Here is a 14,486-nt window from a genome sequence, read left to right as displayed (position 1 = left end):
TTGCATTCTGGGAATAGATATGTTGACTACCTATCGAGCTTCAGTGGACTGCTATCAGAGATTAGTACGCTTTCATCCAGAGGGGAGTGAGAGTTGGTTTTTCTATGGTGAGGGAGCGCGACCCCCGATCCCTTTGGTATCAGCTTTGAGAGCCTGTCGAGTTCTAGAGTCTGGCGGGGAAGGCTACCTTATCTACGCAGTTGATTTGTCCGCTGAGAGTATTGGGATAGAGAGCATTCCTGTTGTGGATGAATTTCCAGATGTATTTCCTGATGAGATTTTGGGTTTTCCTCCTGCTAGGGAAGTCGAGTTTGGCATAGAATTAATGCCGGGTACTTCGCCTATTTCTAGAGCACCGTATCGTCTGGCTCCGTCAGAGATGCGTGAGTTGAAGAATTAGCTACAGGATCTTTTGGACAAGGGGTACATTCGTCCTAGTGTATCTCCTTGGGGAGCTCCTGTTCTCTTCGTGAAGAAGAAGGATGGGTCGATGCGGCTGTGCATTGACTATCGGCAGTTGAATCGAGTCACTGTGAAGAACAAGTATCCGTTGCCTCGTATTGATGACTTGTTTGACCAGCTGCAGGGTACATCAGTTTACTCCAAGATTGACTTGAGATCTGGGTATCATCAGTTGAGGGTCCGTGATCAGGACGTAGCCAAGACTGCATTCCGTACTCGCTATGGGCATTACGAGTTCCTAGTGAAGCCATTTGGTTTGACTAATGCGCCGGCTATATTCATGGATTTGATGAACCATGTCTTCAGGGAGTATTTGGACAAGTTTGTCGTGGTCTTCATTGATGACATCTTTGTGTATTCACGTAATACGGAAGAGCATGTTTCCCACTTGCGGTTGGTACTGCAGACTTTTCGAGATGAGCAGTTGTACGCCAAGCTAAGCAAGTTTGAGTTCTGGATGGATAGAGTGGTCTTTCTTGGCCATATCATATCCAGGGAGGGGATTTCTGTTGATCCAAGCAAGATTGAAGCAGTACTTAATTGGTCGCGTCCGACGACAGTTGCTGAGATCCGTAGTTTTCTGGGTCTAGCAGGGTATTATCGTCGCTTCATTCTGAACTTTTCTCAGTTAGCTCGACCGTTGACACAGCTTACCCGCAAGGGTGTGGATTTTGAGTGGTCCTCCGAGTGTGAGGAGAATTTCCGTGAGCTTCGACGGCGGTTGACTTCTGCGCCAGTGTTGGCGTTACCGTCAGGATCTAGAGGGTATGTAGTTTACACGGATGATTCTCTTCAGGGGTTAGGTTGTGTCCTGACTCAGAATGGGCATGTGATTGCATACGCTTCTAGACAGCTGAAGCTTCACGAGGATAACTACCCAGCGTTTAGCTCGTCTAGCTAACGAGGGTAGCTCGTCTGGATTTCATTATCAGTCAGATGGCTTTCTGAGTTTGTCTGGTAGGCTTGTGATTCCTCAGGATGAAGAGTTGCGAGAGGATATTTTGTCTCAGGCGCATCGCACTAAGTTGAGTATTCACCCTGGGAGCAACAAGATGTACAAGGATATACGTACTCGTTTCTGGTGGAAAGGAATGAAACGCAGTGTTTATCAGTTTGTTTCGAGATGTTTGGTGTGTCAACAGGTCAAGGCAGAGCACCGACGAACTGGAGGATTGCTTCACAGTCTGCCTATTCCTGAATGGGAATGGGAGTTTATCACAATGGACTTTTTGACCCATTTTCCAGTATCCCCGAAGAACTGTGATGCTATCTGGGTTGTGGTGGACCGACTCACCAAGTTAGCGCATTTCATTGCCTATAGCCGAGAGTATTCTGTGGATTGCATGGCACAGATGTACATTCAGGAGATCGTCCGACTTCATGGAGTGCCTGTGAGCATTGTCAGCGATCGGGACCCCAGATTTACTTCTAGATTCTGGGGGAGTGTTCAGCGTGCGATGGGTACTACTCTCAGTTTGAGTACAGCCTATCATCCGGAGACTGATGGTCAGTCAGAGCGCACTATCCGTACGTTAGAAGATATGCTTAGAGCGTGCGTCATGGATTTTGGTTCAGCCTGGCAGGATCATTTGCCGTTGATCGAGTTCGCTTACAACAACAGCTATCACACTAGTATTGGGATGGCACCTTTTGAGGCGTTGTATGGGCGACGTTGTCGTACTCCACTCTTCTGGGAAGAAGTGGGGGAGAGACAGGCTGAGGGACCAGAGTTTATCCAGCAGGCGATAGATATTGTTGATCAAATCAAGAAACGGATTAAGACTGCACAGGATCGTCAGGCCAGCTATGCTAATATCAAGCGTAGGCCTTTGCAGTTCAATGTCGGGGAGAAAGTGTTTCTGAGAGTGTCACCTTTCCGCAAGATTCTCAGATTTGGCCTTAAGGGCAAGTTGTCTCCAAGATTTATCGGTCCGTTTGAGATCTTGGAGAGCATTGGCGATTTGGCTTATCGACTAGCTTTGCCACCGCATCTAACCAGTATTCACGACGTGTTCCACGTATCTCTGTTGCGACGGTATGTGGCGGATGAATCTCGTATTCTGCAGCGGTCTGAGGTTCAGGTAGACAAGGATTTGACTTATGTTGAGAAACCTCTTCGTATCCTGGATTATAAGGATAAGGTTTTACGGAACAAAGTCATTCCTTTGGTTTTAGTTCAGTGGCAGCGCCGAGGCACTGAGGAAGCTACTTGGGAGCTTGAGGACAGGATGCGTAAAGACCATCCTGAGTTGTTTTTATTTCATTCTTTAAATTGTATTCAGTTGCAAACTCTGTAAACGTTTGATTTGAATAAAGAATGTTTTTGATTTCTGTATTTTGCATTCGGTACTTAAGATCTGATTTCGAGGACGAAATATCTTAAGTGGGGGAGAATGTAGTAGCCCGTAACCAAAATCAGTAATTAAGGAATTAATCATAACTATTTGGGTAGAGTTTGGAAGCTCCGAAGGTGAGTTCGAAAGCTCCGAACAGGATCGGAAGCTCCGATCGATATTACGTCAGGCATGACGTGTGGCAAGATCGGAAGCTCCGATCAGGACCGGAAGCTCCGATCACCCCTATCTGGAATCAACAAGTGATATTTTGGCACGTGGCAGATCAGGATCTTCGGAAGCTCCGATGGCAGGATCGGACGTTCCGATCGAGGTTCGGACGTTCCGATCAAGGATCGGAAGTTCCGATCGTTGTCTATAAATAGAAGGCCGAGGCTTCACTTACATTTGCCAATTCCGAGTTCTCCTTTCCATTCTAGTCCTTTTGGAGCTGTTCTAGTCCTCTTAGGCTTGGTCCGGAGGTCGGCGAGGCGTTCAGTAGTCGTAGCGGAGTTGTGCCCAAGTTCTGGAGGCATCGACATCAAAGGGCTAACGACGGACAAAGGTATAGCTGTTGCTTCCTATAAATATTTAGGAGTATGCAATAGCTTAGTTAAGGCTTTTAGAACACTTTAATGATAGTAGTATCATTTGGCAGTGTAGAGCAGACTATAGGCGTGGACCTAGAGTTGGTAGAGCTTGCTCTGTTTTGAGGTACGAAAGTACTGTTCGAGATATCCTGACTGAGTATGCATGTATTATGTGACTTCATGATTTATATGTCATGATATTATGCTGCATTCATTTGCATCTTGCTATATCTCTTTCGAGATGTCTGTTAGTAGGGTTGTACCCTATCCTGTTAGTGGATGGACTTCCATCGATTTGGGTCCGGCGTATCCACGATTATCTCGGTATGGGAGCCACCTCCTGAAGCGACGGCACAGCGTGCTACATACCAGGGCCCGGTCTGTCTCTGCTATCTGATCCTTGACCTCGAGTCTATAGGGAGTTCACTTTGCATGCATGTATACTCATACTCTCGTACTGAGCGTTTTATGCTCACGTCTCGTACTCTGTATTTTTCTGGACACCCTATTCCATTGGGCAGGTTTGCGATTGGACGAGGAGGGTGGATCCAGGAGGGGCTAGTCAGTGGTTGGCCAGCTGGAGCTTCGCTTAGGTTTTATTACTGTTGTTTGGGTTTATACATCTATTCGATTTGGTTGTATATTGTTGGATAATTACAGATTCCTTTACTTGGGGTTGTAAATTATTTATGGATTCCGCAGTTTTATTCTGATATCTGTTAATTAAGTTAATTGCATGCATAAGTTCTGTTTAGTAGGTGATCTGGGTAAGGGTCACTACACCACCCAAATTACAACATGTGTTGATTCAATGTACAGCTTTCCGACGAACGGGCCCCCCAATAATATGAGCCGGAACGTGCCCGCGGGTAGCATCTCATACATTGATCGTTGATGGAAGATAGGAACATTTAAACAATATTTAAATTCTCTTTTGTTTATCTTGATATCAATCTTAAATCATATTTAAAATGAGGGATTTTTAATTTTGAAAATTGTCTCATCATGCAATATTTGTATGCTTGCGGGATTCATACAATTTAGTCTAAACATGCATACAACAATAATATCATATATTATTTAAAGGATGATCGATCCCAATCACTAATCGACTCGTGGTTGCCAATCACGAGTCTAAGTCCAATCCTAGGTGATATGCAAGTATGCAATACAATCCTATTACATTGAGCTTCCAATTTACATTTCTTTGGTCTTTATTGTCTGCTGGGCCCACCTTTGTCTTCAAATCTTTATCTCCCACTAAGTCTAATAAATTTACAATCAATTTCGATGACAAGTAGGGGATACATATTTAAGGATGGGAACGGGCCATAAACCAGGCCCACTTTTTATTACAAATGACAATTCAAATTGGGCTATAAACCAAGCCCATTAATAAAACCCAACAACAATAAAACCAAATGTAAATAACCTAACATACACCTACCAAATTGGTCATGGCAATCGATCATCCTTTTATCAAATAATTAATTCAATAATTAAATAATTGGATAACATGCAATGACATCATAATTAAAAAGATAAAATCAAATTTTATCTTATCCTTTCATAAGATCATATCCTATCATCTATTGTACCAAAATAATTAATTTTATAAAATCTAATTTAACGGATAAAATTTATAAATTTTCCAAAAATTCAAATTTATCCAAAAATCAATTTTAAAAATTTCGGACTCAAAAAATTTGATCCGACGCCTCGTGGACCAATCAAAAACAATTTTCAATCGGACCAAAAACTAAAATTTCAAAAATTCAAAAAATCTAATTTTTTAAATTTCCGGACTGCCCGAGACATTCCCGGGCAGCCCCGCCTCCACATGGGACAGGGCTGCCCACGTGGAGGTGGGAAGATCGTCGCTGCCCTGGGCAGCGACCGATTGCCCTTGTTTCAAATTTAATTTTAAAAAATTTTCGTTTTGTTTCAAAAAATCGAGGCTAAAAATTTTGTACAATCGATTAATTTTAATCGTTTGATCAAAGATTACGACCTGTCTCTGACGCCACTGTTGGAACACGCGTTCTCTGATCACACGGATGTGATACCCGAAGCAGCGAAAGTTTAAAAAAAAAAAATTTCAATATGGAACGATTCCATATCGTTGGTATCAAATCCTAACGATTAAAATTGTTGCAAGTAAAATAATAAACACAGTTAAATATTTTACCTATTCAAGCAAAGGCTTGATTATGGACTCCAACAGAATTTAATCTGCTCTTCTTGTAAATCCCGGGAACCGATGACTATCACGATCAACCTCCGGAATTAAGTCCACGAATAGAAAACTAAAACCCTCTGATTGATTGCACTAGAAATCAATCAGATGTTTATCGAAGAGAATAAACATATTTGATCTGTCAATTCAGAATGTAATTTTTCACTAAAATTACAAACTGAATTATCTCAAAAGGGAGCAGAGGATTTTCGAAAATTCCTCTTGAAAATATATGTGTAATTCGAAAATTGCAAGACTTAAAGCTTATGATTTTCGAACACTACACATGTATTTATAGATAATTTTTAGACTAGATTAAGTTATAATTGTATTAGGACTCTAACTCCTTAGGGCCCATGATGAAACTTAAAATTTGTAATTATTTATATGTTAAAAAGTGTGTTTTAAAATTTAAGTTTAATTAAAATTATGAAGTTGTATTATTTTAGTGTTATGTGTTTATATTTAAATGTTTTACTAAAATGTTGTATTTTACGGTTTACGCAGGTTTGGTAAAAATAAAATTACTCAAGCTACAGAGGTCATAATGGAGTAATCTCAAAACCTGTAGAATCACAAAAGAGGCATCTTCAAATTTGTAGAAGACAAGAAATTCCAAAAACTTCATTAAGATGATCAAAATAATCAAACATCAAAATGGAGATAGATTTACTTTTACTATGACCAGCTTGGAGTAAAAATATCATAAGTATTTCATATGTTATCCAAAAGGGGTGAATGAGTTGTCCAAACACATCTACACAAAATATCCTACGTGTTCTATGTTGAAAAGAAAGGCTGAATCGGTGGTCTAAGGCATCAAACATGCCAATTAAAGTTGGGTCATGGTATTGACATTCAAGGAGACAAGCACCCACCAACTTTACTATTTCACATTTAATGAGCCTTGGACTCTTGCTCTCATTTGGCCTATAAATAGATGTGTTGTATAAGCTTTGTAGTGTGTAAGAGTGTAGAGAATTCTTCATTTGTAAAATAAATATTGTGTGTGTGAGAATAAAAGTTTGAGTGTGCAAGTTTCTCAAGTTCAAGTATGAAATTTCTTTTATCTTTATTCTTGAGTTTCATGTTCATGGAAAGCTAAATCTTTTTATGTCAAGGTGAAAAGGTTTCATTGTTGGTCAAGTAAGATTGTCTATATTTTGTATATTCTTTTCTTTTCTATTTTTATTTTTACTAATTGATCTTTATTTGTAGGTATAATTTTGGATGATTTGTTGTTATCTATTTACATCAAATGCTTGGTACCTTGAATGTGGTTACCTTGATTTGTTGTCAAATATGATACAATAAATACTACAATAATTATATACTATAAATATATGTATCTATTTATAATAAAGTCATATATATTATTTAGACGATAGCGCGACACTGTCGGTTGTTCTAAATAATATATTGTGATTTGAACTAACATTTACTTTCTCGCATCTAACTTTTACTTTATCGCAACTAACATTTACTTTTCCGCAACTAACATTTACTTTCTCGCATCTAACTTTTACTTTTCCGCAACTAACATTTACTTTATCGCATCTAACATAAAGTCATATATTTTATTTAGACGATAGCGTGGCTCTGCCGGATGTTCTAAATAAAATATTGTGATTTGATCTAACATTTACTTTTATGTCAATTTATATTTATGCATTTATATATATATTATGGGTACCATGTATTAAATATCGGTTGATATTAATATAGTGGGAACTATATTATATGATATACTTGTTTAAATATTTCATTGTTCTTTTATGTTTATTTTTATTTTAGTTTCTTTTATTTATTTTTATTAAGCAATCTTAAATAAACCAACAATGAACCTTTGAAACCTTGACAATTTTATAATTTGTGTATTTGAAGTTTTATAATAATATTTTCATCTATAATATATTATTGCTAAAATTAAACTTACAACATCCTCTCCGTGGATCGATCTCGTACTCACGAGTATATTACTTGCAGACAACCTACACTTGGGTGAATTACAATTTAAGTTGTAGCAGCCCACAATCCATAATTTAAGCCCAACAAGCCAAGCCTGTTATTATAGAAATTAATATAAAATTCATCATGACACTGATTGATAAACCGATTTCACCAATGTGCACAGAAACCATTTCTGCACCTTTTAAAGTCAAGATAATTTTTCTGAATCCGAATTCAGTGATTTCCAAAAATGTCCATCCCTATGTCATTTTAGGAAATTCCACTCCCTTTAGTTAAGAAGTCCAACTTCTCTTTCATTAAATTTAACTCTTTAAATTTAACTATCTCAACAGGGTATAGTAATCCATTACTTGTGTGACCCTCAATGGTTCAGGGATACAGCTAGCCGTGGGCTCACAACTCCTTGTGACTCGAAACAACAATTTCCGACTTACCCATCGAATCATGGTAAGAGCGCCTAACAACATCGCCCCATGATTCCCTAGGTATCACTAATAGTGCCTGCAACAACCAGTAGATTTTGGTTAGTGTACAGTACGGTCCTTTCATCCATATATCACGATCGAATCAACAACCATTGGTACATCAAGAGTCGTTCGAGATTCGACAACTATGAAATGCATCTTGAAGATCAAATAGTGACATCGCATGTGCTACTAGGAAACCATTTCTTAAAGCACATCATGTACTCTGTCCAGAGATTTGTCACATTAATATCTCCTCAGATCGCATAGGATATCCACACTAGCAAGTATGTGGTGAATCCTTGACAACAAAGCATCGACTCCTATATGTGTCATAACTGTACCCAATCCTAACACCTGATGACCCCAATAGAGTCGGTAAACGATTCAAAGTACAGTACTAGCATATAGAGTCTCAATGATGTTTCAAGTAGTAAGGACTAATGGTGTACAACTAAAACCGCGGACTTTATCCACTCGATAAGTGATAACCACTTGGAAAGTTCGAATAAGGTAGTTCGATCATTCATCATATGAATATCCATTTGCATGCTTTGAACATCTCCATGTCCATTACCAATGAAACGTGGTACTTGGCATCACAAATGCTAGTCTCAATCTCGAGCGATCCTTATCCTTATTAGCGTACGGCTCAATTGACTAGGAACTGTTTAGAATATACAGTGACTATAAGATGTGTTTCATAATAGTGATCTCTCTTTATTCACTATCTCATCTTACTTACACTATAGTATATTTAAGGTCTTTATCAAAACAACAATAGTATATCACAATATAACAATATGAAGAAAGACAAAGAAAATTCCATTAATGAATGTAAATTATATTAAACAAAGATTGTTTATACATAAAGTCATAAAAGCCCTTAGCCACAAGTTGACTAACCGGGCACCCACTCTTTCACCTCGGGTTGCTAATCTCAAATCTTAAGGGGCAATTAATGAATAAACATCATTAATCAAATAAGGAAAGAATAAGGATCAAGAAATTTTTTTTTTATTATTTTTTTTTACAAAAGGGGGGTGGGCTCGGGCGGTCAAAAACTACCGCCCGGGCGCCCCTGATTTTTCCTAAAAAAGAAGGCTCGCACTCGGGCTGCTAAAAACTGCAGCTCGGGCACTTCCTAGGCAGAATTTCACCCTGTTTTTCAGCAGCCATTGTTGATCCTTTCCATCCATTCCAAGCTATCAAATTCAAGTCTAAAACATGTATATAAGGTCTGAATCATGCATATAAACATAAACAATGTCTCAAACATCTATACATGTATTTGTTACATCGAACAAGTCACTAAATAACAATAAACGACATAAACTATCTCAAGTTTCATACATGCATTCCAAAACCAACAAGTTCTAAGGTTTGATGCTTTTAGATCTCAAGACTTCATCTACAACCCAAGTCCTCACGTGCTAGACTCTCTCCCAGCTATCAATAACGTCGATGACCAGGTTCTGCCCCATCGTTGTCGTGCACACATACAAAACAAGACAACAGTCGGATAAACTCCGGTGAGAAATCAATCTCAGTATAACCAACATATAGAAAGCGTTAAATAAATCATATCGACTCTATTTAAACTCGACTCAACAAATAGAGTAAATTAACGCTTCGCATAAGAACTGATTCATATAACTTCGTGGCCATCAAGATTCATAAATGATCTTGACATGGATATCCATCTAACGAGTTCGTAACCGACTCGCAAATAAGGTTAACAACAACCTTGGCATAGAATCAATTCAATATAGCATCATATCAACTAAAATTTAAAGATCCACTACCTGGAATGGATCGACAACATCACAATCAAATCAAAAACATAAACATAAACAAGTATGTGGTTTTTACGGGCCAACTCAAAAATAGTCGTTCTTGAGTTTCAAAGTCCCTACTTCGCGATGTCGTCATTATACCTTCTAATATCTCGGTTCTAAAATCTTCAATCTAAAATATAACAACCAAAATACTCATATCAAACTTCATTAAAGACTATTATTTCAGAAACGAATCAAAACCATTAATCGATCGTCAATCAAACTCATTTCAAACCTCAACTCTTTCTTCTTCGGTTTAACTCGGCGTCTTGAATCATTGGCCTTCAAACTCAACTGAAATTGAAGAATAAAAATGCTATAACATTGATAACATCTAGATAAAAACTTCAACTCAGATATAGGCTATCAAAACGGACCAAAAACTCGAATCGACAGCGTAGCGATTGAAAATCGGTAACCGACGTAATCCCGAAATCATTTCTAACTTCAACCAACTCATACGTGTATTCAAATCAATAACCAGCTGATATATCATTCAAATATTCATCTCAATAGCTATAATAATTCATTTACATGCTGGAATCATGCTTCAACATAAATAACAAAAGCTCATCAATTCGGTTTCGAAATAGAATCGCATAAACGTCGATAACCATAATCAAGATCTCAAAACCTGATCTCTGCCCCAAACTAATTTTGAAATTCAAATAAAACATCATAAAACTTACACGAGATCGAAGCCCTTGTCATAAGGATTCCAGAACAATTTACGAAATCGAAATCGGATAACGAAGCAAATGTTACAAGGATTTGAAGATCACAATTTCAAAGGAAAATGAAGAAGATGGTCTCTCGGCTTTGCTCTGTTCTGAAAATTCTGAATATGAATAAACATACACGTACTCATGCTGAGTAATCAATTAACAATCTGATAACTTTCAAGCATAATTGCAGTTTAGCCCCTCAATTCTTCACTATTTGCAATTTGGTCCTCGGCCCTTATTTTAATTCAATTTCAATCATAAATAACTTAAGAATATTAGAATTTGAATCGAAACTCTAAATATTCCCAAATTAAATATACTTGGATTAAAATTAAATAAATTCGGATTAATATTAATTAATCTCGTGCCTTACATTTCTCCCCCCACTAAGACATGAGTTCGTCCTCGAATTCATAAACAGTATAGATATGCAGACTGCATGCTCATAAGAATAAAGAATAACTGAAAACTGAATATGTGAGACCTCGGTTCTAAACAACTAATCTCGGTATTAAACAACAATTAGGCAATCAAGAACCAAGATTAAAAGCAATAAAAATTTATTTATTTATTTTTAAAAATGAACAGTGCTCCGCTCGATCTGCAAGATCTTGCAGATCGAGCGAGCCAAAAATCTCAAGCCTCTGTCCGAGGCAAAACAACCCTCGCTCGATCCGCAAGATCTTGTGGATCGAGCGAGCCACAAAAATCCTAAAACAGAGGACTGTAAGTTTTCTCTCGCTCGATCCGCAAGATCTTGCAGATCGAGCGAGGACAGAAACATGGCAAAAAAAGAACAGCAGAAGCTAGCTGAAACTCAATCTCACACATTCAATATACAATCATGCATCAAAACATACTATCTCCAATTAATACATGAATTTCTAGAGTCGATCAACTACGCATATGGAAATAACATGAAATCGAGGAGCTCGCATAATCGATACAACATAAACAACGAAGTTCGAGATCTAAACATGTTCTAACATAAACTAGGTAGACATGCCGACACGACTTCTAAACCGAGTCTCACTTCTACTTCTTTCCCTCAAAGCTAACCATGCCTCTTCTAACTTGGTCCTCCCCCACCTGTTGCCAAGTACACATACAAAACAAAGCAATAGCCGGATAACCGGTGAGAATGATAATCCCAGTAAAAGCAACATATCAAATAATAAATAAACAACATGTTATCAAGACAACATATTCAAGTCAAGGTTAATGATATGCATGTCTTTAAAAACCAGGATATCGATTCTGATAAACAAGGGATTGCTGCAGTGCTTTTGGGATCCCGAGGATGAGATCACGTAACGACTCACCGACTCTCCCAATCGAGGTGGTGCCACGTATCCCACTCCTCTAGACTTTGAGCAACTATAATGAGTATGCTAGCACCAGGCGAAACGACTATGACCCAGGCCACTCAATCATAGTTCCCAAACGTCTAAACAAAAAGGGCGGTTCTGCCCGCTGAAAGCAAGATTGGCTCAAGATGAATGCATAACAGAAACATAAACATAAGCCACATAATAAAAGTCCAAGAAATCAACAAGACACAAGTTCTTCATGCTAGAACAAGTGTACAAACAAGTATGTGATTTAAAAAGGGAAACTCAAGAACTAAGCTGTCTCGAGTATGCTATCCCGCTACGATGACTGCTTTTACCTTTCAAGGCAGTAGTTCCAACTTCTGGAAAGCTACAACAAAATATTGTATAAACAACTATACAACCTAAACAACAATCAACGATTCATGGAAATCTCTTTACCGTTCTTCGTCCAACTCTCGACGATCAAATGCTGCTAACACAGGGCTCGACAACTCCAACGAATCTGTACGAATACAAGAGATGATTGATCAATAACCACGATCAACTTACAAGCCAAGTTCATAACTCAAAACGGTTCGAAACTCCAAAACTCAAATCGACAGCATAACGGCTATAACTGAACAAACCGGCAACGCAGACAGCAGTTCAATACCGATATCAACTCAATTCAATGCTAATACAACAACAACAAGACAAACCCAACAAATCTCAAAACCATGATTTTCGAAAATAGCTTCCAAAAATCATAACAATTCCGAACGTCGCTCTAATTCAAAACCGACAGATAATAAACGATCAGAACTCTGCCAAGAACAACATACTAGAATCTAAATCGATTCTAAGAACCTTCGAAAAACAAAACATATCTGATCGGAGAAATACTTACGGTATAACGGAGTTCTCACTGCTGTGATCACTAATCTACCTTCAGAATTAATTTCCAACGGACGGATCGAGTTCGGACTGGATTTTAAGAGCTTGGAGAAAGCTTTGAGCGCCTACAATGGAGAGAAGCCGATGGAGAAGAAGAAGATAAGGCAAGGAAGACTTGGTCAATCCAATTCCAAGAGTAGATAATATAACAATCTCAAAATTTGCGTTTTAGTCCTTGAAATTTCCAAAATTTACAAAATAGACCCCGATCAATAAAAAGTCGGCTCATTAACTCTGGAAACTCTGATTATCTCAAATAAGCTCAATTAAGATAAAAACGGGGCTTTACAGAAAAAGAACTCACATCAGTGGAATAGATAAGGAAATCGTTGCTTCATATCATCTTCAACTTCCCACGTCTCTTCTTCAACTCCGTGCCGACTCCATTGAATCTTCACCAATGGAATTTTCTTCAATCGGAGTTGTTTTGTCTTCCTATCAAGAATCTTAATAGGTCACTCGAAGTAGCAAAGAGTGTCATCCAACTCAGCTTCATCAGATCGAATTACATGAGATGCATCAGATATATACTTTCTCAACATAGATACATGAAAGACATCATGTATTCTAGATAAAGACATAGGAAGAGCGAGTCGATAAGCTAGATTGCCTATCTTCTCGAGAATCTCATACGGCCCAATATACCTCAGAGATAATTTTTCCTCGTTTGCCAAATCGAACTGTGCCCCTGAACGGTGAAATCTTCGGAAACACTCTATCTCCCTGATCAAAATATAATGGCCGTCGTCGTATATCTGCATATCTGGACTGTCTGTGATGTGCTGTTCTCATTCTCTGCTGTATCAGTTTCACCTTCTCAGTCATCTGTCTGATCATATCTGGCCCTAACTCAGGTACCTCAGAAACATCATCCCAATACAATGGTGATCGACACTTCTTTCCATATAATGCTTCAAATGGTGCCATCTCTATACTCGTCTTATAACTGTTGTTATAAGAAAATTCCACAAGTGGTATAGAATTTTGCCATGTAACACCAAAATCAAGTACTACAGCTCTAAGCATATCCTCAAGCATCTGAATAGTTCGTTCAGATTGACCGTCAGTTTGAGGATGATAAGCGGTACTCAAATGGAAACGCGTACCTAGAGCTTCCTGTAGGCTATGCCAAAAGTACGAAGCAAACCTCGGATCTTGGTCAGATACAATCGACTTTGGCACACCGTGTAGTCTTACCACTTCTCGAATATAGAGATCTGCCATTTGATCATGACGATAATTCATTCGGTAAGGAATAAAGCACTCAGATTTCGTCAATCTGTCGATGATCACCCAAACAGCATCGCATCCTCGAGATGATCGTGGTAACTTCGTTACAAAGTCCATGGAAATGTGATCTCATTTCCATTCAGGAATCGATAAACTCTGTAATAAGCCACCCGGTTTCTTTCTTTTCGCCTTCACCTGTTGGCAATTCAAACATTTAGATACAAATTCAGTCACATCAGACTTCATTTGTTTCCACCAGTACTGACTCTTCAAGTCGTTGTACATCTTTCTGCCTCCAGGGTGAACACTATAGCGACTGCAATGGGCTTCTTTCAAATATTCTGTCTCAAGTTTGCAATATTGGAAACAA

The sequence above is a fragment of the Henckelia pumila genome, chromosome 3 (assembly GCF_033568475.1).
Source record: "Henckelia pumila isolate YLH828 chromosome 3, ASM3356847v2, whole genome shotgun sequence".
Lineage (NCBI taxonomy): Eukaryota > Viridiplantae > Streptophyta > Magnoliopsida > Lamiales > Gesneriaceae > Henckelia > Henckelia pumila.
Note: the sequence above shows the minus strand (reverse complement) of the source record.